Raw genomic sequence first — 24846 nt, forward strand, 5'->3', positions numbered from 1 at the left:
TTTCATATTGTTTCTGTACTCTCGATTTTAACAAATACCGTGAATAGATTACGTTAGACTTTGGTTCACAATATTCTTCTAGTTTTGTGAAATGAGGTTCCAATTTCTTTTTGTCATCATTACTTAGAGTCCATGTAGAATAAATATCTCTTCCTTTCTCGCCTACCCATAACATCAAATAATTTACTTTCTGTTCTTCCAACTTTGAATATAAAGGTCCACCAAACATGAAATTACAGTGCGTTTCGAACTTTTTAAATTCCGTTTTTAAGTCTCTAGAATCCCAGTTTATAGAAGGTGTTTTCACTTTATATTCATCCATCTTTTTATAATGGTGAATTAACAAACAATCAGTTTTTTACATTTCTGACACCATGTCATGTACTTGAAGAAAGAAACAACACCGAGTGACTAGCTCTAGAGTATATTATATACTGACCAAGCATACATACAAACATACAACTATATTATGAATAGATGTATATACCAACTTATAAGACAATACATCACAACTTGTGTGAAGTTTCATTAAATTGTGTAAAGGGGATAAGAAGAGATGGCGCGCACAAGATTGTGTGTATGTATATAGTATAGTAACAAAACACAAAGTCCCGTAACTCTGCAATTTTTTTTTCTGAAAGAACCTAACATGACCCATGCACAACTACTGTTGTTACTGATCACTTGTGTGAAGTTTCATTAAATTGTGTCAAGGGGATGAGGAGAGATGGAGCGCACAAGATTGTGCCTACGGACAGACGGACAGACAGCCAGACGGACGGGCGGACGGACGTACGGACGGACCTGAAACCAGTATAGCCCCCCTTACAACTTTGTTGTCGGGGGTTACAACAATATATTTTCATCATTCACAAACAATTTACATGATAACGCCAAGGGGCATCTTGCTAATCGTGTTGTTAAAAAATGTAAAACAAATAATAGCATAGGAAACTGAAAAAATGTGCACATTAGTAACATTAGTGGACATTAGAAAAAAAAAATGGGACAAGAAACTTATCACCCGATCAGATCGTAGACGAACTGACTGATTAGACCGATGACTATAAAATAGAAAACTATGATTAAAAATCAAATAAAGCATTATTTACAAGGACAAGATTTTCGTTTGTTAAGAAAATTGAAACAGGTTTTGCACTTTAAACAGTGAGGCATTAGTATAAAGAAACACGAGTTTGTTGCTTTCTGTCAATATTCAGCACAGAATAACATAAGTAGTGGTATGTTAATTGGATAATAGAATATAATTAATAAGCAATTAGTTATTCTATGATAAGTTGAGAATTTCAGCATCAAACATGGTGTTTGATATTATATCGTATTAGCCTAGCGTGGAAGTACAGTCTCTGTATATATACGACAGAAGCAGACATAATATTTTGATCCAATAAATTTATATAATAATCTAAGACGTAATTTCTTTTCAAATGTTGCTTAAAAGATAACTATGATTATGATTATACCATGCATCTGCATACGGACGCAACGATTTTCCTGCCAGCAATATCTAGCGAAAGACGGAAAGTGTTCTTTCTTTGAGAACGCCGGCATTTGGCGCTAACTTATAAAGTGGTTTCTTCCGAGTCAACTTTAATGTCATGTACATAACATTTAGTAAAACAATTACGCCTCTTGACAGCTATTTTGATGCATTTTTGTTCATAATTTGATAAGTTTTTCACGTAGAAATCATCTGAAATACTTTCTATCGAATCAATTGCTAATGTACATTAATCCGCCATTTTGAAAGAAGCTTGTGGGAAGCAGCAACAGTAACTAAGGGGCGGAGTTTATTGATCGGTTTACGGATCCATGCATTGGATAAATACCCGTAATTGATAAGCGATTTTACAATTAGAAACACCTTGTCGTGATGAAAATATCCGCGGACACTTGTAAAATTTCGAGGATTTCCGACAATATTCTAGAAAAAAAACGATCACAGTAAACATGGATATTACCACTCCCGTATGAACTTTATCACCTATGTTTCATTTCAAGGTTGACCGTAGGTGAAGCTCATAATTATGTATGTATGTTTTGGTTCACATGTATTTACACTATGGAAACTGTGACTTTAAATAAAAGTATTGACTTGACTTGACTTGAAGTATGTATAAAGGGATGTAACTCTTACTCAGAGTATTTTGAATGTGCTGTAGGCTTAAAACAGGGCGAAGTTCTCTCCCCTGTTTTGTTTTCATTATTTGTTGATGACCTAGAGTTATTTTTACAGGACAACCCCAGTAGTGGTTTAAATATTGATGATATAACATTTATACTTCTGTTGTTTGCTGACGATATGGTTATTTTAGGTGATACCGTTAATAGTTTACAATCCAGTCTTAATTTGCTGTATACGTATTGTAATAAATGCGGCTTAGAAGTCAATACTTCTAAGACGAAAATTGTTGTATTCAGAAAACGTGGGCCAGTAAAAAACGATGAAAAATGGTATTATGGTAATCAGGAATTGGAAGTAGTAAATGATTTTAATTATCTAGGAACAGTTTCTAATTATACCGGTACTTTTGTATTGCACCAAGAAAACTTAGCTGGTAAAGGATTAAAAGCGTTTAATGTATTACAAAATAATATTAGATATTTGAATTTGAAGCCGAGCGTAGTTTGTCAGCTTTTTGATGCATTTGTTGGAGCTACTTTAAACTACGGTTGTGAGATTTGGGGTTATGGAAAAAGCAGTGAAATTGAACGTATTCATCTTAAATTTTGTAAGCAATTGCTAAATGTTAAATCTTTAACTAGTAATATGGGTGTATATGGTGAGCTTGGACGTTACCCGTTATATATAAATAGGCAAGTAAGAGTAATAAAATACTGGTGTAAAATTGTTACTTCAGAAAATATTCTTATAGCCAAGCTTTATGATAACTTGTTAAAATGTAATAAAAGAAAAAATAATTGGGCATACAATGTAAAATCACTCTTAGATAACTACGAGTTTTCTTTTATTTGGGATAATCAGTTTGAATTAAATTTAGATAAGTTTCATTTAGAATTTAAAGAACGCTTATTGGATGTGTTTAAGCAAACGTGGTACCAAAATATGTATGGGTGTAGAACATTATCTATTTATAGACATGCAAAAGACAATTTTGGATTAGAAAGATATCTTGATGTTTTGCCGCGTAAATATAGATATGTTGTATCAAAATTAAGGTTATCATCACATGCATTAGCTATTGAAACTGGACGTCGTACTGGAATTGTTAGAGAAGAGCGCCTTTGTACATAGTAGAGATATTGAGGATGAGTATCATTTTGTATTAGTATGTCCAGTGTACAATAACCTTAGGCATATTTATATCAAACCTTATTACTACCGTAGACCAAGTGTTCAAAAATACGTTGATCTCCTTAAATGGGATAAGAATAGAATAATGCTCAACTTAGCAAAGTTTATTTACTATGCATCATCCTTAAGATCAAGTTTATTGTAATACTTGACACCATACATTCTTGTTGTATTATTGTTTACTCAGAAACATTTTGTAGAACATATGTCTTATAAACATTATGTCATTTGTTTACCCTCCATCTATTTATTTATTGTTAAAACTGTCCGCATTACATGACTTTTTGTTGACAAATATTTATATGTATACATGTATCACAAAAAACTGTATAGTTTACGTGAATAAAATTATCTGTCTGTCTGTCTGTCTAATTACCACTGTAAGATCAGATAAGGCACTTTAAGGAAGTAGGTTGATGGCACATTTAGTGTTTAGACAAACCAGTTTTATTTTTGTATGTTAATAAGAACAGCCAAATTGCCTCCTATGGAACTATAACATTTTTACATCGTTTGCACACCACACAAGTGTTTTATTTTTCTTATTCTGCATTTCATTTACCAAATCATACTGTTCTGACATTCTTACAATTATTTTTTAAAAAATGAAATCGCTTAGTAAATATTAGGAAAATACAGAGGAAACCCCCTTACAAAGTAATAAAAGCACTAACTAGATATAAAATATATAAACCATTATCAAGAGAAAAGCACAAAATATAAGATTCCGCCTTAAACGTGCAGTTTGAAACTAAAAAGTCATCGGATAAGGTATTAATTCGCGAAATATTTTCAAAACTTTTAAACTTACTGTGTTTGTTTTTAGACATGAATTAAATAATGGACGTGCGTGCTTTCTTCGTAAAAATACGGAATTCGACAATTGAAATTTTATTCTACATTTTTATGTTAGAATTATTTTAATTGACTTTTCAGTCTATCTGATATTTTCTAAGACTTATTTTTAGATATTTTCTGAACATCTACACGTAAAATATCAAAGATATTAAAATCCACCATAATCAAACACTGATTTATATTTAAGTGCAGAATGAAGACATATATTGATAAATTATTCGGATTACTTCATTCGATTCAACAGAAGTTATAGACATTTCAAATTTAATTTTAATTTCCATTTGAAATGATAATCCAAATGACATCATTGTTTCAATCATATATTATTACTAAAGATTACGCGGTTAATATTGCAACAAAAAGAAGACTTTAAAAAAAAAACAACAACATTCTGTTAGATTCAACGGACAATCCGCAAAAAATACGGGATGATTTCGTAAAAATCAGCGGCATGCCTCTGTTTCTGATATTTTTTTCTTTTAAACCTTTTCTTTGAGTACGTAAATGTCAGGTATAAGTAAATATTATAACACTATTAAAGACAAACACGAATTTGCTAGTATCTTTTACCGCAAATGGAAGAGACATAGCGAATTACGAACAACTTTTTAACATACATTTTAAATTTTTCAAATTTATTTTCAATTTACATTGAAAAATTGAAAAATAAACACAGTCGAATTAATCATTTCAATGATGTACTGTTTATTAAGATCACACAATAAATATTTCGATGAATAAAACAATTCTGTTGGATGTGACGGAAATCCGCAAAAAAATACGGGATAATTTCGTAAAAATCTGCGACATACTTCTGTTTCTAAAATTTCTTCTTTTCAACATTTTTTTGAAAATTTATATGTAAGATATTATTAAGATATCTATAAATCACCATTATCAAACACGAATTTGATAGTATATTTAACCGCAAGAAGGAAAAGACATGATAAATACGTGCGACTTTGATATAAATTGAAGAATTTTAAATTTAATTTAAAAGTTAAATATTCACAGAATCACCCCCAAACGATCACATATTGTCAATTATTAATCATTCATAACGATATCAAGATATAAAATTCGATATAAAAAAAGTTAAAAGACTTTAAAGACAAAAACGTAGGATTTTACGTGACATTTCCGCAAAATTTTGCGAAATCAGATATGTTGTAAGCACAATAGCTCACTCCGAGCACTGTGTGCTTAGATGAGCTAATAAAAACAAACAAAAACACAAACAAAACAAAAAAGTATTATTTTTGTCCATGTGTTAGGCTGTCTGTCTGTACTTATTCTTCGTTTATTCAGAATCCACCTACGCATTTTAGCATGAAAATAAAAACAAATGAAAAACAACAAAAAACAACAAAATAAAGTTATTACTTTGTCCATGTGTTAGACTGTCGTTCCTGCGACTTACCGTAAACCCCTTCCCGGCGTCATCAAAATACGAAAATCCTCTTTGCGTCTTTAAAAATAACGACGTGGGAATGCCAAGGCCCCTTTAGGCAGTCATTTTCCGGAATTCAATGTTTATAACGGTATACTGACAATTGTTTTGTAGTTTTTGTAATGATAGCGTGTATATTACTCTACAAAACAAGTGTCAGTATACTGATATAAACATTGAATTCCGGAAAACGACTGCCTAAAGGGGCCCCACTTTCAGATAGACTGGTCCCCTGCGAACTTCAAAAAAGTACGACAGGTAACCCTCAGCGACTTCTGTAGCCTGATTGGCTGGGATTTTGGTAAACAAATATGGCGGCGGTTGCGAGGTAAGCTACCGAGAGATTTTATTTTCTGACGAAATGTAGATTTGTTTCAAATCAATACAGGCAGTTACAAATCCCATTTCATTTAAATGTTATAGATTTACTGTTCTTCATTGTTTGTTTAATGTTAAGTAGACGAAGGTCTTAAACATACGCGTAAATGATGGCATACTGCCGATTCGCCCCCAGTCAACTCGCTCTTGTTTTGACAGTTCGTCCCCAAATAATTGATTTAATCATTTAATTAATAATCTAAGTTCAAGTCTAACGCCTCATACTGTAGATACTTGTTTTTCATACAAATGTATAGATTCTTTAATAACAAATAGAAAGAGGCAATTTTGATGATAACTTACTTCAGCTTTTCCCAATAGCAATTACCAGTAAATTATAACATATCCAGACCGGTAGACATAGGGTCAAGGGATCCGGTTACCGCATCCGTTTGTTTATAAATATGAAACATATTTTTAATTTTGACACTTATAGATTCAACAACAACAAAATTCACTTTCATTTGAGCTGCACCATGAGATTGAGAAGACCATAGCTTCTATGCCATCTAACCAGCTGATCGCATGTATTTTATCTGACCGAGGCACGACAGGGGTAGCCGAATTCAGAGATCTATGTATAGATCTAACCAAAATAGTGATTTTGCAACCAGCATGAATCCATGCTGTTCACTAACGGTTTCTCTAATTGCAAGAGGCGTTGAAAGCGAACAGCATGGATTCTGACCAGACTGCACGGATGCTGGTCGCAAACACACTATGTTGGTTTTCTCATGGCGCGGTTCATTTTGCTATTTTTACATGTACATACTACCGAGTGTTGCTAATTTATCAGCACATATCACAACAGTTCATGATGTATTTAATTTTGTTTCGTTGAAATATTTACAAGTATCATCCGTCACATATATAATATAGGTTGCCGTTTTGTATATGTCTTTTCAGTTATCATCTGTTATTGCAGATTTGGGAACTAATTGCACTTTTATATTATATATAAATGAAAGTGTTAGGATGCTCTAAAATGTCTGTGTTGCTATGGGGTTACTTCTTGTAGTGTAAGGAAACACACTTACTTCTGTAAGAATTCTAGGTTCAAATCCTAGCAGGAAGCCCTGGCATACAGAAAAAATTGTATTAACTATTTACTTATTTCTGTAGAATGTAATAATTTATTCATTATTAACCTAAATATTGACAGCTCGAATTTTCTTTGTCTGTATTTTTGTCATGTCTGTGTTGGCAGAAATGGGGGAAAAGCATCTATATCAGATCACTGCAAACAAACAGTACTTTTTATAATTTTTATTATTAAAAAAAAAACAACAACATTTTATTTTCCCTTTATAAGTCATTTTGGTTTTAATTTATATGCACTGCAGGCAAAGTAATTTTTGAAGATTCATATTTGAGGAAACTTAGGAATGCATAAGAGTATGTAGTATATGGAAAATAGTGGAATAGGTTTTTTTCTTCTTTTTTTTGCAGCTGAGACATAAAAATTATTTTGGATTTTCTATGATTTTTTGGAACTGATGCCAGTTGTATAAGAATATGCCTATTTTTCATTTTAAACATGTTTCTTAAATGAGATTGACCAAATGCAAGTTTTTCATTGAAGAACACCAGAATGTGTTAACCAATCTGTTACTTATGTAAACAGTTAATATATACTCTGAGTGAAATTTAAAGGTTATTGTGCCAAAATGTTTTCAAAAATTATATATTTTCCAGTTTGAAAAAAATGCCTGCTACACTCCACACTCCATATTTGTAAGAATGTAGGAAGAGGCCTGGTTTCACAGAAATCCAGTTTTCCCCATTTTTTATTGAATAGGTATAAAAAACTTTTTACAATTACTCAGAAAATTATACTACTTTAAGCCCATACTTTGCTGTTTGTCCTTTCCTGACATGCCCTTTTTTCTTGTATATCATGGTTCAGCACAGCAACATAAAAGTAAATTTTACCCAAAAGTGCTATTTATTCATACAGAAAAATCTCAAACAGATAGTTTTAGTTAATTTTGATAAAAACATTTTTTCCAGAGTAAATAGCATTAAAAATTCCTGATTTGAAATAACACTGAGTCTCCAAATTTTACAAAAAGGAAATCAACTTATATGTGAAGTCTAAGCCTTTGTATATGAGAAATATTTATTTGGACTTCCAATTTACAAAACATTGTGGGGTTTTTTTGTCATTAATTGTGCATTTTTGTACAATTTTGTTTTGGTATACACTTTGAGAAATAATATAGATAACCATAAAACATAACAGGCTTTCTCTAAATTTCCCACACAATAATTTGTTGGTACAATGACAATATGAAAGACTAATATACAGTACATGATAAATTCAAGATCATATACTTGCATACTAATCACCAAAATGTACATTATTGTCTCAATACATTTTTATAACAATTAAGGGATCTCACACCATGAAATGTGACTGTCCTCATTGCATTATGTACCTTAATAAAATTATTGTTGCTTTTTTTATCTTAAAAATGTACAAGTACCAAATATTTGTGATAGATAGTTCAAAAGTACCTATATAGATGTATTATAGGTAACTGAAATGAAAATAACTGTAAATATACAAAAGCATTTTTTTTTACTTTGACATATTGACTTACATTCTGTCTAGAGACAGTTTTGTTAAATCTTTTAGATATGGCCAAGTCATAATTATTAAATGAATAAAAAAAATATAAAAGAAAAATACTCTTTGAAGTGATAGTCAAGACTGCAAAATTTGTTCAGTAGTTATAGCTGTGCTGTAAGTGCACATCTCACTGTGATGTTTATTGGGGGAAGCATGGGCTGATCTGAAAGGGGCCAAAATACAAAAAGCATTGATTTTTGACAGCCTAAAATTAATACATCAATCATTTTAGACAAAAGTTCAGCTGGCTTCATTGAATCACTCACAGAACTTTATTTACATTACTCTTTATTATTGCTGACTGTCAAAGCCATCATCTTAGTCAAGTTGCTTATAAATATAGAAAATTTACTTGCGACATTTTGTAAAAAAAAAACTCATGCTCAAACTGCCTCAAATATAAGTCAGTTTGCACCATTTCAGGTATGCTTACACAATGTTCCAAGCGGTCATATGCTTGGAATCCTCAAGAATTTTGCAACTTCATAAACCAAAATACTGAATGTGGCCCTTATAGCAGGTATCACATTATGATAAACTGCATTCCATTGACAATTGTCAGTCTTCAGCCTTCATGTGACATGCACATTCCTGTAGTGAAGATGCATGACACACATAAATTAAGCTATGTGTGTATTTGATCATGACTAGTGATTCTAGTTGAGAGTGATTTAATAGTACATGAACATTTAATTGGCATTTTATGCAAAATATGCATTTTCAAGTGAATGGTCATTCAGTATTGAAGACAAGTTATAACTGCAAGTCCCCGGTTTTGTTTTGAAGGAGACTGGGGAGGGGATTTATTGCAGGTGTAAATGAAAATAAATAAGGGTTTTGTCACATTTTGGCAAATATAATTTATGATGATTATAAATGTTGGGAGACTGTTTTATGCATGAACAACCTGACAAGCTTTTGGAACGATTACTGAATGCATAAAGGGAAGTAATTACATTAATATGCAAATTTGTAAACCTGTCAATTGTCACTGGAGTAAAATGACAGTATATAGGCGCAATAAATCACCTTTGGCGATGAGCTAGCTTTTCACCGACGGGATTTGTGTGGCACTAAAACGTTACAAATGGTGGCAGCGGTGGAATGAAGTCAACTGCCGGACTGGAGTTGCCTTACCCATGCATTTCCTAGGCCAAATCTCGGGACGAGATTTCTCGGAGGGGAAAGTAATGTAACGATTACTGAATGCATAAAGGGAAATAATTACATTAATATGCAAATTTGTAAACCTGTCAATTGTCACTGGAGTAAAATGACAGTATATAGGCGCAATAAATCACCTTTGGTGATGAGCTAGCTTTTCACCGACGGTTTTTGTGAGGCACTAAAACGTTACACTTTGACTTTGCACATTTATCAATGAACTTATTTTGAAAAGACAAGACTTGTAAATATCTGATATAATAAATTTTATTGGGCAAAATTCAAGACTGACAAGAGTCAACATGTGTCACTGGCATGCCTATTTTTTTTTTTTCTTTTTTTGTGTGGGTGGGGGGGGGGGGGGGGGGGCTAGAATGCACTTAACTGCTAGGATTTTAAAAGGCAGGACGTGCTCGTTACAATCATTTAAATAAATTGTAACAATAATTTATTCATTAAAGAAAAAAGAAAAACGGGGCTGTGGGGGCAGTAGGAAAAAATGGGGTGTATTTATTAAATGTGCGTACCGGTAAAGTGCAGGTGTCCCTTTTTGGGCAGCATTTTCTGGTAGTTTCAGCGTTTCTTCATTTGTTGAACAAAGACATTATTACTTGAGGCATAAATTGTGTTTTTCTCTGATGATCATGCATAAAATACAACGAAATGAAGTACTTTCGTCATAGAAATTCAAATTTTTCCGAATGAATCGAGGGAAAAAGTTTTCATGTTGCTGTTGTCGATATGTCATTCTTTATTTACCTTGGAAACAAGGATACGATTTCATTGGTTGGTAAAATCGAGGACACTATCTCATTGGCCGAGCTATTCAGGTGCTCGACTGGTATATATTTTGATTACAGAATCAGCGTTGTTCAAAATTATTATACGACGCAGTCTGTTAGCCACAATTTTGGCTATTTTGCTTAGTGGTTACCTGATCCAATAATTGGAAGCCATTTTGAATGGGAACCAGATTACACTTCCAGAGAGCCAAGCGCCATTAAAAACTCACCATTTTCAAGGAACTGTTACACATGTTCGTTTTGATGCATTTGCAATAGCATGCTGAAATTTCACATAACTAGGGGGAACACAGTTTTCAGCAATTGTTTATTTTTATTTCTTTACAAATGACATTCATTTTCAAAGGGGTACAACTTTTTCAGAATATTTTAAGTACGGCACAGTACGGCAGAACAAGTAATGGTCAGGTAAAATATTTGCAACGATGTTGTTCGTTTATAAAATATTTCTGTGTTTTGGTGATATACTCCTAAACCTTAAATAACAAAAGGTGTTTGTATATGATTTAGATTATATTGCTTCCCTTTCTTGAAAGAGTCAGCCGTTTTGAATTATTAGACACTTTTACGGGCTGTAAACACTGGCTCCCACTCTTTATGGAGGTGAGTTAAAAAAAAGAGCCAGTGATACTTCCGAGGCGGCGCTAATGACCGGAACTACACGTAAAATGTAAACAAAGACAGAGGCTGAGTTTATGTTTTACTTTCTGTAACAAATTTAAGTCCTTATTTCAAAAAATGGGCAATGCTATTCCACTCAGAATTGTTTAAACTTCTTATGTATGCAGTTTGATCTCTAGAGCGAAGGCGCTTCTTGACGTGAGAACTTTTGAAAGTTGTGAAATAGGAAATATTTTGCCCTAATTAACACGAGATTTCAAAGTCATCGTTCGGATGTTGTTGAAATGAATGTCTTATTACTGTATAATGTAGAGATTTGTTGGCGGATTTCTACCGTCTATGTGTATTTTTGGTCAAGAGTACGAGTCAGCGACACAGAGGAGGCGCTTATAACCAGAGTAGGAGCCAATGCACATTTAATATCAGGGTGTTCAATGCTTAAGTTATTAGAAAAAAAAAACGACCTGCTTTCCTTAAACTGCTAGAGTACTTCCTTTCTGAAGAGTATTCATTTCCTACCATAAACCTACTTTGACTGCAATTTTCAGGAGGGCATAGCTTCAAGCCCCACTGGGACCAACATTTTTTTCCTTATTTACCTTTTTCTAGTAAGTTTTTACTTGTTTCAAGACTTATTATTAATTTGTTGTACAAAAGTGAAAAAAATTCATTTGATAAGCCATTCCTTGCTGTTCAAAGTGAATTTACCTCCGAAACAGAAGGGGTAGAGTTAGACATCTTTACAGTAATAAGATATTCTTTTCAATAACATAATAACGATGACTTTGAAATCTCTGACTTGTGTTAATTAGGGCGAAATACATAGACATATGTCCCCATTCGGTTTAATTCGACCCTATTTCACAACTTTCAAAAGTTCTCACGTCAAGAAATGCCTTCGTTATGCAGATCGACCTGTATAAATAAGACGTTTAACCAATTCTGAGAGGAATAGCATTTCACCTTTTTTGTAATAAGGACTTAAATTCGTTACAGAAAGTAAAACATAAACTCACCCTTTGTCTTTGTTTACATTTCTCGTGTAGTTCCAGTCATTAGCGCCGCCTCGGAAGTATCACTGGCTCTTTTTTCAACTCACCTCCATAAAGAGAGGTAGCCTGTGTTAACAGCCCGTGTATATAATAAACACCTCTTTAAACACAATGACGTTCCTTACGTGGTTCCTAGCCATCCTACATCTGTATTTGTAAACACTCGGGCAAGATCTGCTTGTTAATATCCAAGTGCTATGTCATTGCCATTTAATAATAGGTATACTGCGGGATAATGAAAACAAATCCAAAACTAGTGTAAATATATAGAAAAGTTCAACTTCTTTTCACTACAATAGTGGAAATTCTTACTGCTGCTTTGCATATCAGTAAACCTCCGACACCTTTGATGCAATATATGCCTCGGGAAATGGAGGCCAACGGTTCAAGCCACACTGTGATGGGTTTGAATGAGGTCACCTATTTATAGATTGCCTAACTCCCTTTCGCCTGACATAAAAGAAAGGGTCTGGAAGATAGATTTGCGAAAGACAGAAGTGTCTAATAAGTCAAAACGGCTGACTCTTTCAAAAAAGGGATGCAATATAATCTAAATCATATACAAACACCTTTTGTTATTTAAAGTTTACCAAAAACACAGAAATATTTTATAAACGAACAACATCGTTGCAAATATTTTACCTGATCATTACATGTTCTGCCGTACTGTGCCGTACTTAAAATATTCTGAAAAAGTTGTACCCCTTTGAAAATGAATGTCATTTGTAAAGAAATAAAAATAAACAATTGCTGAAAACTGTGTTCCCCCTAGTTATGTGAAATTTCAGCATGCTATTGCAAATGCATCAAAACTAACATGTGTAACAGTTCCTTGAAAATGGTGAGTTTTTAATGGCGCTTGGCTCTCTGGAAGTGTAATCTGGTTCCCATTCAAAATGGCTTCCAATTATTGGATCAGGAAACCACTAAGCAAAATAGCCAAAATTGTGGCTAACAGACTGCGTCGTATAATAATTTTGAACAACGCTGATTCTGTAATCAAAATATATACCAGTCGGTATTAGCTCGGCCAATGAGATAGTGAAAACTGTGTTCCCCCTAGTTATGTGAAATTTCAACACTCGCACGCTATTGCAAATGCATCAAAACGAACATATGTAACAGTTCCTTGAAAATGGTGAGTTTTTAATGGCGCTTGACTGTCTGGAAGTTGGGCCCCTTTAGGCAGTCGTTTTCCGGAATTCAATGTTTATATCAGTATACTGACACTTGTTTTGTAGAGTAATATACACGCTATCATTACAAAAACATCAAGAAGGTCCCAAGTTTTACATAGGAAAAAACTTTAAATATCTTCTGGTCTGAAACCACAAGGCATTAAAGGTATTGATATAACCTTTGATATTTGGTATGTATCATTGCCTTATAGTCCTTTATCAAATTATTATCCTGGATTGAAAAGAAGCCCCGCCCCGGGCATCCCAAGTTTTGCATAGACTGATATAGGAAAACCCTATAAAAATCTTCTTGTCTGAAACCACAATACCTAGGCGTTTGATATTTGACATGTTGCATTTCCTAGTGGTCCTCTGCCAAGATTGATCAAATTATGTCCCTTAGGTGAAAAGAGGCCCCACCCAGAAGGTCCCAAGTTGTACATAGACTTATATAGGAAGAGCACTTTAAAAATCTTCTTTTCTGAAACTGCAAGCTCTAGGCTTGTGATATTTGTTTGTTGCATTGCCTAGTGGTTTTCTACCAAATTCTTTCAAATTATGTCCCTAGGGTGAAAAGAGGGGGTCCCAAATTTTACATATACGTATATAGTAAAGAACTTCAAAAATCTTCTTGTCTGAAAGTTCAAGGCCTAGGTCTTTGATATTTGGTATGTAGCATTGCCTATTGGTTCTCTCAAAAGATTGTTCAAATTCTACCCCTGGAGTGAAAAGAGGCCCCGCCCCAGGGGACACTTTTATACGAGATATATAGGAAACAAATACTTAAAAAACATCTTATCATGTTTTCTAGACTGTTTAATTACAATTATTCAATGCTCCCAAGTAATTAGGTCACTTGACTGTGACCTCGACCTACTGACCTACTTTCTTGCTTTTTTTAAGATACAGCCTTGAAATTTGGATTACATATAATTTTGCACACCGATCTTAACACTGGCTTTCAGAGACCATGAATGTGACCTACTTTCTTGTGTTTTTTAGCTCACCTCAGCCATGCTCAGGTGAGTTATTTTGATCGCTCGATGTCCGGCGTCTGTCGTCTGTCTGTCTGTCGTCTGTCAATAGTCAGCTTGTATATGCAATAGAGGCTGTATTGTTTAGCTGATCTTCATGAAATTTTGTCAGAATGATTACCTTGATAAAATCTAGGCAGAGTTTGAAAATGGGCCATCTGGGGGTAAAAAGCTAGGTCACTAGGTCAAATCAAAGAAAAACCTTGTGTATGCGATAGAGGCTGTATTTTTCAATTGATCTTTATGAATTTTGGTTAGAATGAGAACCTTGATGAAGTCTAGGCCAATGGGTTATCTGGGGTTAGAAAGTTATTACCTTTGTATTTTGAGATATCTAAATTGCATTACAATTCGGATGCATAAATATTAGTCAGAACGAGCCAATGTATTGATGATGATGAAATATCTTTGTCTGTAGGTATTGTTATCATTAATATGTATGCAAATCGGATTTTATTTCCTTTTTACAATTTGTGATATACATAGATATGGTGACGTGATACAATGTTGGTGGCATTCAGATAGTATTTAACTTTCAATGCAATTCTTTACATAAACAGATATGGAAAGGAAATATAATTATATTTTGCTGATGTTCAGATCAGATTAAATTATCAAAACAAGTTCGAAATACATGTGGTAATGAAATATAGTTATCGGTAAGTATATTTTCTGTAAGTTAAAATATATATTAAATTCGGAATCAATTTTCAACACAAATCGGAATGTACATATAGTGGTGGAATATACGTATTAGTGAGTACGTTTAATAGAACTATTAATGTTTTCAAGTCTCATACGCAGATACAGAGTATAATAATTTGTTAATTCCACCTAATTCAATTATTGGAATAAATTTTGATATAGTGAAGAAATATAATAATGCGAAAATGCAAGCTAAAATAACCTTAAGAATAACAAAATTATTTTGCACTAGCCGCTCAATGATAATCTTTTAGATCGCCAACTGACACGTAATATATTCCTTCCGAAATCACAATTTTAGCTAATATATGAGTTTGGTACTCTGTGTCCTTGACGGACGGTATTAACCTTGATTTCGCTTAAAAATTAAAGTTTTTCCGTTTAATGTATTGCCACGACGATTTACCGATTTGAATACCATACATAAACTTTGAAAAATAGAAATGTCATTTCTAGCTCGCCGTCGCCATATTAAAGGCTTTAATTAATGTAAGTTGAAAGTCAGTTGACAATACTTCACTGCTGAGGGGAAAAAACGTACTGCATATATTAACGTATACATGTTGTTATTAAAGCATTGAAAGGTATGGATAAGTGAATGTATAAAATTCTGCAGAAGTTCGTCAATCTATTAGGATTAAACACATGCTATATTACTTTCGCTAGAGAATTTACTGTCAAACATAAATAGGTACACATATTCTTAAGTTCATTTGTTTTGGCTTTCTATACTCTGTTATTCGTGCAATAAGATGTTTCATTGTTTAAAATGAATGTTCTGATAAGTTTCTTTGCACAGCGTAAGTAAATATGAATACATTCCCGCACATATTTATATATATTTGGTTTTTGAAATTGCTGCAGTATATAAGCCTTGATTTTTGTCTTTAGATTGACATCATACATGCACTTTGTTTTATTTACAGACTACGAAAATTGATGAGGATAAATGGAGTGCTTTTATTATTTAATTTAATAGTAAAGATATAATAATCTAGTCTTGTGAACAAACATAAACATGAAAAAAATCCTAAGCACGGCACGTAATCATTCCTTAAAGCTATTTAAAACTAAATAAACTATGTAGATTCAGGGGTTCAGTTCAAAAGCACGACAGTAATAAGGTGCTTATGAAATACTTAATTAAAATCTATTTTCCTTTCAGAACACTTTCATGAACATATTCAGAGATTATTTTACATTATTTTAAAATTGTAGTCATAGTAGAGGAATGACATTGACATGAATCCAAAAGGTTTTGTTTTTTTTTTCTTTGTCGATACATTTGATTTGAGATCAGTCTGTTTTTAAATATCACTGGAATAAGCATAATGTTCCGTAAATAATGTTATATAATATTATGTTGTGCATTTTAGCTTTGACGACTGACTATTTGAGGCTTGCATGTGTATTAATGTAATAATTGTTGCTTTATTATCATTTAGCTGTTTATCATTGTATAACGCCGCTGAATATGTTTTTATATGTAGAAGTAGGCGTTTAAGTAAATAAACAAGCTTCAAGTTTCATTAACTTACGGTTTGTTGCAATTTCTTCTCTTACTACATTATAATGCGAACGGAGAAAAGGGACAGTTTCTCAGTACAGAAAATACTTTTGGGCATTTTAATCTTTTTAAACAATTTTTATTTGGCACTGTTTTTATAATACAAGTGACGATGTTTAAGACAGCTGTGCTGTATATATATATTGTTTTTAATAATGGCAAAAACTTTACTTTATTTCATTTCCTAGAACATTTTCAGTTTGTAAGATGTTAGGTACTTTACTGAAAATAAGATTCATTTTATTTTTTTTTTTTTATTGTTTTTTTTTTCAAGTATATTTAAATGAAATTACTTTTCTTTGATGCTATCATCATTTAACATTAATAATAAAGTAATTACAGGTACAAAATTTGTAAAACTAAAAGTAAAAAATATATTTAAGGTGGTTCCATACCTTATACGAAATATATCAAATATGGACGCACACAAATGAAATTTTATCTGAAAAAAGACTGAAGACTTTCTGAACACACATATATTTTTTCAAAATTCTCATTTTTTATTGTTTTGAAGAGCACCCCCTAAAGGTACCTGCATTTCTCACGGTAAAGTTAGTTATTCCGCTCTAACTCGGATGAAAATGGTCCTAATTTGAATATTCTACACATACGTAAAGAAAGTTCATTTTGGAATTTTCTAAATATTCACAAATGGATTTTAAAACTATATGTAAACAATTCTGCCAAAACCTCGCGGGCGTTGGGCTCGAAAGTTAGTTTGCATATCTCATCACATACCTTTTTCCTCGACGGTGAAAAGTTTTCGTTCTGTTATATCCCATTCTTTAATGTATGCTCTTCAAATTACTGAAATAATGTTCATGATGGATATTTCGTAAAAAAATAAAAACACCGAGAAAAAAAAGAAGATAAAAACACAACAAAAATACGACGTCCAACGTGCTCCATAACGCGACTGCGGATTTCTTACTGCTGATTACAGCAAATGAATAATCAAGCATAAATAAAAAAAACAAGTATTAAACAACCATAGTTTATTTACTGTTGTTTATTTCCTTTAAAACATCTAGTATGATTAATTTATAGAGTCAAACCTGATTCTAGCTAAATACCTATGGTAATTTCAATGTTGATATATTTCTGATATATTTATTTTTTGTTGTATTGTGTATCCATATCATCCTGTGATACAGCACTTTTAAAAGTTTATTCTCTCAAAGAAAAGAGCGCTATAAAAATCTTGTTAATAACAATAATAATAATGATAATTCCTAACAAATTACTTAAGATTTATACGCAGTTTAATAAGCATAAATTCAATATTATTTATGACATTTAGCTTCAATAATTCAATAATTATATCCAAAATTTTCTCGATTCGTTTGCGTTTTTTTTTTTGTTCGTTTTCTCTCTGATTTTTTTTAGTATTCCTGAAATTTAACATTAATTAGATTAGACAAACAGTTTTCATAATGGAAAATGAATAATTTTATCACTCCAATCGTATTCTTTTCCAAACAATATAATAATCATGTCTATAAGTATGTCTGTGTCCCGATCTCAAGACACCTACCAATTTACAAATAAATATATGGATCAATAATACAAAAATAAAATAAATTAATTAGTAGTGATAAAAAGGAAAGGTGTCCGTTGATCTGGAATGCGAGAGTATAAAAAACGACGCTGACACTATGGTTAAAGTCGATAAAATTGCGAGCTTATAGCCGAGACTTCTAGGATAAAATAAAAACCATGATGGTTAGAACCCGAATTTCATGATTTCAGTTTCATTCCGTTATTTCGACTTTCAGCGCCGGTTATTTCTTTATTTTTTTTTTTTTTTTTAGTTTTTGCAGTCATAATTTCGACTTTCCCCATCGTCGTATATCGACTTTCGTGACTACGTCTTTTCTGGTAAGCGATAAAAAAAAAGCTATAGCCCAAACGCAACATATATTTTAGTATGTATTCGAAAAAAAAAGAAACAAGCAAGATATCAAAATTTTCTTTCCTCCTATTTCGGGAACTGTATGTAATAATATACATCTGGTTCTAACAAAAATAAGAAATAGATTGAATACAAACCTAGCATTAGAGGTCTATTAATGGAGCGTTTGAAAATTCGGTTGAAGGTGTGCTTCCGTGGTGTAGATAGAAGTTAAAAGTAAATAGATCCTATTTAAAGTAGGGCTTTGTTGTGCGGACAAAAGCGACTATGCGCTATTAGCCCACTTCCGACTGGCGTTAAATTTAAAGTTGGCTTGAAGTAAACTGGTGTCGTTTTTTTAAATATTAAACAAAAAGGATTTGAATTACTGAATTTTAACCTGAATAAAATGTAATGTGGCTTATTTAGAACAGGCTTCTTACTGCATACACAGGTGTATTACATCATATTCTATTATGTGGATATTTTGACTTAGATATAAATCACCAATTTTGTGTATATCTGTATTACGAAATATGGCAGGGTAGATCTGATACATCTTAATATTCAATTATTAACATACTTCTCATTGTTATAAACGTTATTATAATTATGTTTGTTTTTTTTTTTTTTTTTTTTTTTTTTTTTTATATCATTACATCATTTTCCTTTCCATCCATTGAAAATAAAAATAAAATCTTACCGCGTTTGTTTTATTTTTCTTCAGCGTGGTATAAGTTAGTTGTGTTAACTGCAAATAGTCCCAGAAATGTCGGCAACTAAAATGATTCTTGCTGAGAAAATAATTACCTACACTTAAGAAACTAAACGTAATTTGTGATTTTTAAAGAAATAGACTGTAAATGTGAAAGAAAATTCGCTGTCAAGATGTGACGTAAGTCTATATATCCTGCCAGACGATGATATATTATGATTTTAAAAGTATTTTACGAGAAATCCACCGTGAACACATACCCTATTTATTTCATCAATTTAAAGAATATACATCAAAGAATGAAAACTTTCTATCGTGTGTGATGAGATATGCAAACTAACATGCTCTTTAAAGCTATCTTTTCGCCGCCCCAAGCGGGCGAGTGTTTAAATTGTTTTAAGATTTGCAAATATTTAGAAACTTCCAAAATGAACTTCCTTTACGTATGTTTAGAAAAAAAAAATTCGGACTATTTAGTTAAAGCGGAATAACTAACTTTTCCCAGAAAAATGTAGGTGCCGCTAGGGGCGCTCTTCGTAACAATAAAAGATAAAAATTATACAAAAATATCTGTGTTTTCTAAAAAAGAATACATTCTTCGATCTTTATTCAAATAAATTTCATTTGTGTGCGTTATTTTTTGACATTTTTCGTCTAAGATATGGATCCACTTTAAAGTAAACTTGCACATTATATTCCAATTTGAATGAGAATGAGTTTTATTTCTTGCGTTCAAAACTGAAACAAAATTCAAATAATCTGTACTACATGTACTTGCAGTTATCTCCTAGAAATTTCGACAAATTTTGGGGGTTTTAGAAACTTTTTACCAAATAATTGTATGACATTTAGCACATGCTCTGGAAATGAATAACAATAGTAAATAAATTAACAAAAATTGTCGCCTTTCATACGAATTACAGATATATATTTATTTGTAAGAAAAAAGCTTTTTCTTACAAATAAATATATACTAATAAACTTTGATAATGTGGCAGTTGACCTCAATCCAATCGACACTGTTTATTTTCCAGTACAGGTAAATCTAATATTTGTTTTACAATAGATCTATAACGGATTATCTTTGGACACCCCTGGACTTATTGGACTCAACTGCCACATTATCAAAGTTTATTAGTATCTTATTCGTATAAAAGTACACAAAATTATGTCAATCTTGTGTCATTAATGATACTCAGCATTACCTAAGGACATTCTGTGAATCACAGAATAAATTTAAAGACTACTGTACAAACCTAAGATCAATTGATGAAATCAAATTAAAATATTTTCAGTATAAAATTTCCATTCACTCTTTTGAAAGCACCATGGTAAAATATTGCTCCTAAATTTGAATATTCAGTAAGTATTTTAAAATCATTTAAAGAGAATTCCTATAGTTTTTTTCCTTTCATAGTTTTTTTCAAATTCACATATATGATAGGACAATTTGTGCTGAAAACAATGAACAAATAAAAACAATGTGTCATCAGACTTGTTTTTGTGAAAAATTGTTTTGAACAGACCCACTGTTGCTGAAACTGCCAGCGATTTTTCAACTTTTACATAACTTTCTGCTTTTTTATATATACCAACCAAAATATACATACTGTTTTAAAAGTTGGATCATTAAAAAATATAAATATTAAAATTAAACATAGAAATAGATTTATTTTTACATCGGAATCAGCAAAAACGCTAGGAATGATCTTTTCGAATGACTATGAACAAAACCTTGATAATAATCTGGAACCTAAGATAAATAGTTTTAAAAACTGTCTTAAACAATGGCAACATAGAAAATTAACACTCATAGGCAAAGTAACAGTTATAAAGACTTTTGCTCTACCGAAATTAATACACCCGCTTACAGTGCTACCAACACCCTCAGATAGCAAAATTAATGAATTAATAAAAGCAATGTTTCAATTTATATGGTATGATAAACCAGAAAAAATCAAGAGAGATACAATAACACCCAATTATGATGAAGGAGGTTTAAAAATGACGAATTTCAAGTATTTACTAAATGCATTAAAAGCATGTTGGGTTAAACGAATAAATGATGAAAACAACAAAGGAGCATGGAAATTGTTTTATGAAAACATAATATGTAAAATGGGAGGATCTTTAGTATTTGAAGGTAATCTTAACAAAAATGGCATTGGTATGATATGCAAAGAAAATACTTTCTTAAAAGGCATATTATTAGCATGGAAATCCATAAAAGATAATGAAAATGAAACAGAAGTAAGTTATCAAATCATATGGAACAACTCAGATATAAAAAATAAAAAAAACATTTTTCTATAAAGAGTGGTATGAAAAAGGCATTAAGTAAATACAACACTTCTTTGACTATAGGTCAAAGAGTTTCTATTCCTTCCAAAATGTCAAGTATATTTATGATTTGGAAAATATAGATTATTTAAAGTATCATCAGCTAGTTAAATGTATAAAACAAAACATAAAGGTAAAGATGAAAGAGAGTAACATAGTATATGATAGAAATGAATCTTTGCTTACAACACTGTCTAAAACAAAAGCACCAAATAAGTTTTTGTATGAAATGCAAATGAAGAAAAAAGGAAAATAAAAATTAAAAAACAAAGCCAAATGGGAAGATGTTTTAGATAAATGTCACGGTATAGAATTTGAATATTAAAACGGGGAGAAAATGTGTAGGCGGCCGGATAGCTCAGTCGGTAGAGCATCGGAACGGTATTCCGAGGTCCCGGGTTCGAGTCCCGGTCTGGCTGCACATTTTTCTCACCTTGTGACATTTGGCGCCCAACATGGGACCGTGACAGCATTACACTGGTTAGTCTCCGACGCCTGTAATTGCTTATATATAAAGTACCCGCTGAAATTCGAGGACGAATTTCAAAATGGTGGGGAAATATGTCACGGTATAGAACTTGAATATTAAAACAGGGAGAAAAAAAATGTGTAGGCGGCCGGATAGCTCAGTCGGTAGAGCGTCGGAACGGTATTCCGAGGCCCCGAGTTCGAGTCCCGGTCTGGCTGCATATTTTTCTCACCCTGTGACATAAAGAAGAAACAAAATGGAAAAATATATACCGACAAGTATTCAAATCAACCATAGACTCAAAACTGAGAAGTTTTCAATACAAATATATTCACCGTCTTATTTCCACTAATAAGTATCTATTAAAGGTAAAATTAAGCAATTCAAGTCTATGCGATTTTTGTAACATGTATGTAGAAAGTCAAGAGCATTTATTCTGGGAATGCCAATATGCTCAACACATGTGGAATAGATTAACTGATTTCCTAAGTGCCTTAAACATCTCAGCATACTTTAGAAATAATCAGTTTTGGTCATTTAGTAAACGGACAAAATAGAAATGTAATACACTTTCTGATCTTTTTGATGAAATCCTATATTTTTCATGTGAAAAATAGAAAACTTTTTCCTGTCTTTGACAATTTTATTTTATATTTGAAACTACGAATTAAAATAGAACACGAAATAACCACAATACATAACAAAATAGAACAACACAGACAAAAATGGTCAGTTTTTGATAGTATTGGAGAAATAATATGAGCTGTCTTAATACAATTTGGTACGAGCTACAAAAAAATGCATTTTCTATCAATAACAGTATATAAATTCAGAATCTATCGAGAACATCCAAATCTTCATTCCCTTTTTCATTTTTTCCTTTCTCTCTTAAGTTTTTTTTTACCCCTCTACAATTTTTATCACTTTTTCCAATAATATAGACTATAATTAAAAATAAAATGAATATTGAAGATTAATTGAAGAAAGTACTTGTTTAGTCTATTGAAAGAAATAAACTTGTCACTGATGTATTGTTCTAAATGTGCTGTATTTATTGGAAATAAAAATATATTACAAAAAATATACAACAAGACAGCACAATGAGGTTTATTCTTTTTACAGATTTTATTATATACTTATTTGATATCATAGTCATATTTGTAATACTATATCCTTACAATAATGGGTACAAATGAAAAAGAAATCTTGTTTTATATTCACTTTTGTGAACTTTTTTCAATGAAAAATACACATAGTGAAGAATTTTTTTTTTTAATTCTGAAAAAAACTGTTTCATAGAATGTTTTCGTGTTTTTCTTGTGTATAAATAATTGTATTGTGAGCATAAAAATGGCTAAAAATGTATGGGTCACCTGGCTAAATTTTATGTTAAGACCACTTGAATACAACACCTTTTCGGACGAACAATTGCGCGAACCTGGCCAAATTGGTTACATGTATATCTGCTAGAAGTACTAAAAAAGTTTAAAAATTCTTAAATTCTTTCTATAATTGAATACTAAATAATCTGAAGGTGATATTGTCTATCAGTACTAAGTCAATGTCTACATTATATGAACAGCTGGGGCCTCCGTGGCCGAGTGGTTAAGTCGCTGACTTCAAATCACTTGCCCCTCTCGATGTGGTTCGAGCTCACTCGGGCGTTGAATTCTTCATGTGAGGAAGCCATCAGCTGCTACGGAAGTCGGTGTTCTACCAGGTGCCCGCTCGCGATGGAATAATGCACGGAGGGGCACCTGGGGTCTTCCTCCACCATCAAAGCTGGAAAGTCGCCATATGACCTAAAATTGTGTCGGTGCGACGTTAAACCCAACAAAATAAAATAAATATATGAACAGCTCTGTCTTTGTACTAAAATGCGGTGTGAAAACACAACCACAAAAATGCCAAGTTACCTTCAGCATGATTCTTGTCATACAACTATAACCATATCAACATTTGATTACTGAAAAACTTATCAAAAATGTTAATTTCATTCAAGATTCTCATATTAAGATTGTCTGTCACATGTTCAAACAAATGTTACTTACTTCAGTTTTCCATAGAAAGTGTCGGCTTCACAGAAAGATGCACATAAAAACTATAGGAATTCCCTTTAAGACAGATATAAATTTTCATTCTGATCTATCTCTGCAAAACAAATGTTTATCATTTGTTGAAAATAAATAATAGCAGACAAATGGTGAGTATTGATTAAAGAGAACAAAACCAACTTCCACCAAATCGCTAATGTCGGACCATTTCAACTGTTTTCAAGTTTTGGGAATATAGACATAAGGAGACAGAAAAGGATTGATTCTAAAAGCTGTTTTTATTCTATTTGATATGCGAATGTAAAAATTGTAATTAGTGTATATAAAACTGTAAAAGATCATTAACTTTATTATTTTGTCAATTAAAAAGGACTTGCAACAACTTGCTAGATGAATAAAGCAACGGTCAATGGTGTTTACAAACAGTATCGTTTGTACTTTGTGAGAGTTATATAAAGTAGAGCTTGTGACAGGAAAGGCCGTACCGGCGACAGTAACCATCAGAACAAATCAACACCCTTTACAATATTTACAAATTTATTTACATAAGATGATTATTAACAATGAATAGATATGAAAAGAAAAAAAAACTGATTAT

At 32.0% G+C, this 24846-nt stretch overlaps 1 non-coding gene across 1 annotated transcript; it reads left to right on the plus strand.

The window, feature by feature from the left end:
- The first annotated feature begins 22072 nt into the window (after nucleotides 1-22072).
- Nucleotides 22073-22144, plus strand: Trnat-ggu (transfer RNA threonine (anticodon GGU)). Its single transcript has one exon. It is a non-coding gene; the product is annotated as a tRNA-Thr (tRNA).
- Nucleotides 22145-24846: the final 2702 nt, after the last annotated feature.

Source organism: Mercenaria mercenaria, chromosome 1 (genome assembly GCF_021730395.1).
Source record: "Mercenaria mercenaria strain notata chromosome 1, MADL_Memer_1, whole genome shotgun sequence".
NCBI lineage: Eukaryota > Metazoa > Mollusca > Bivalvia > Venerida > Veneridae > Mercenaria > Mercenaria mercenaria.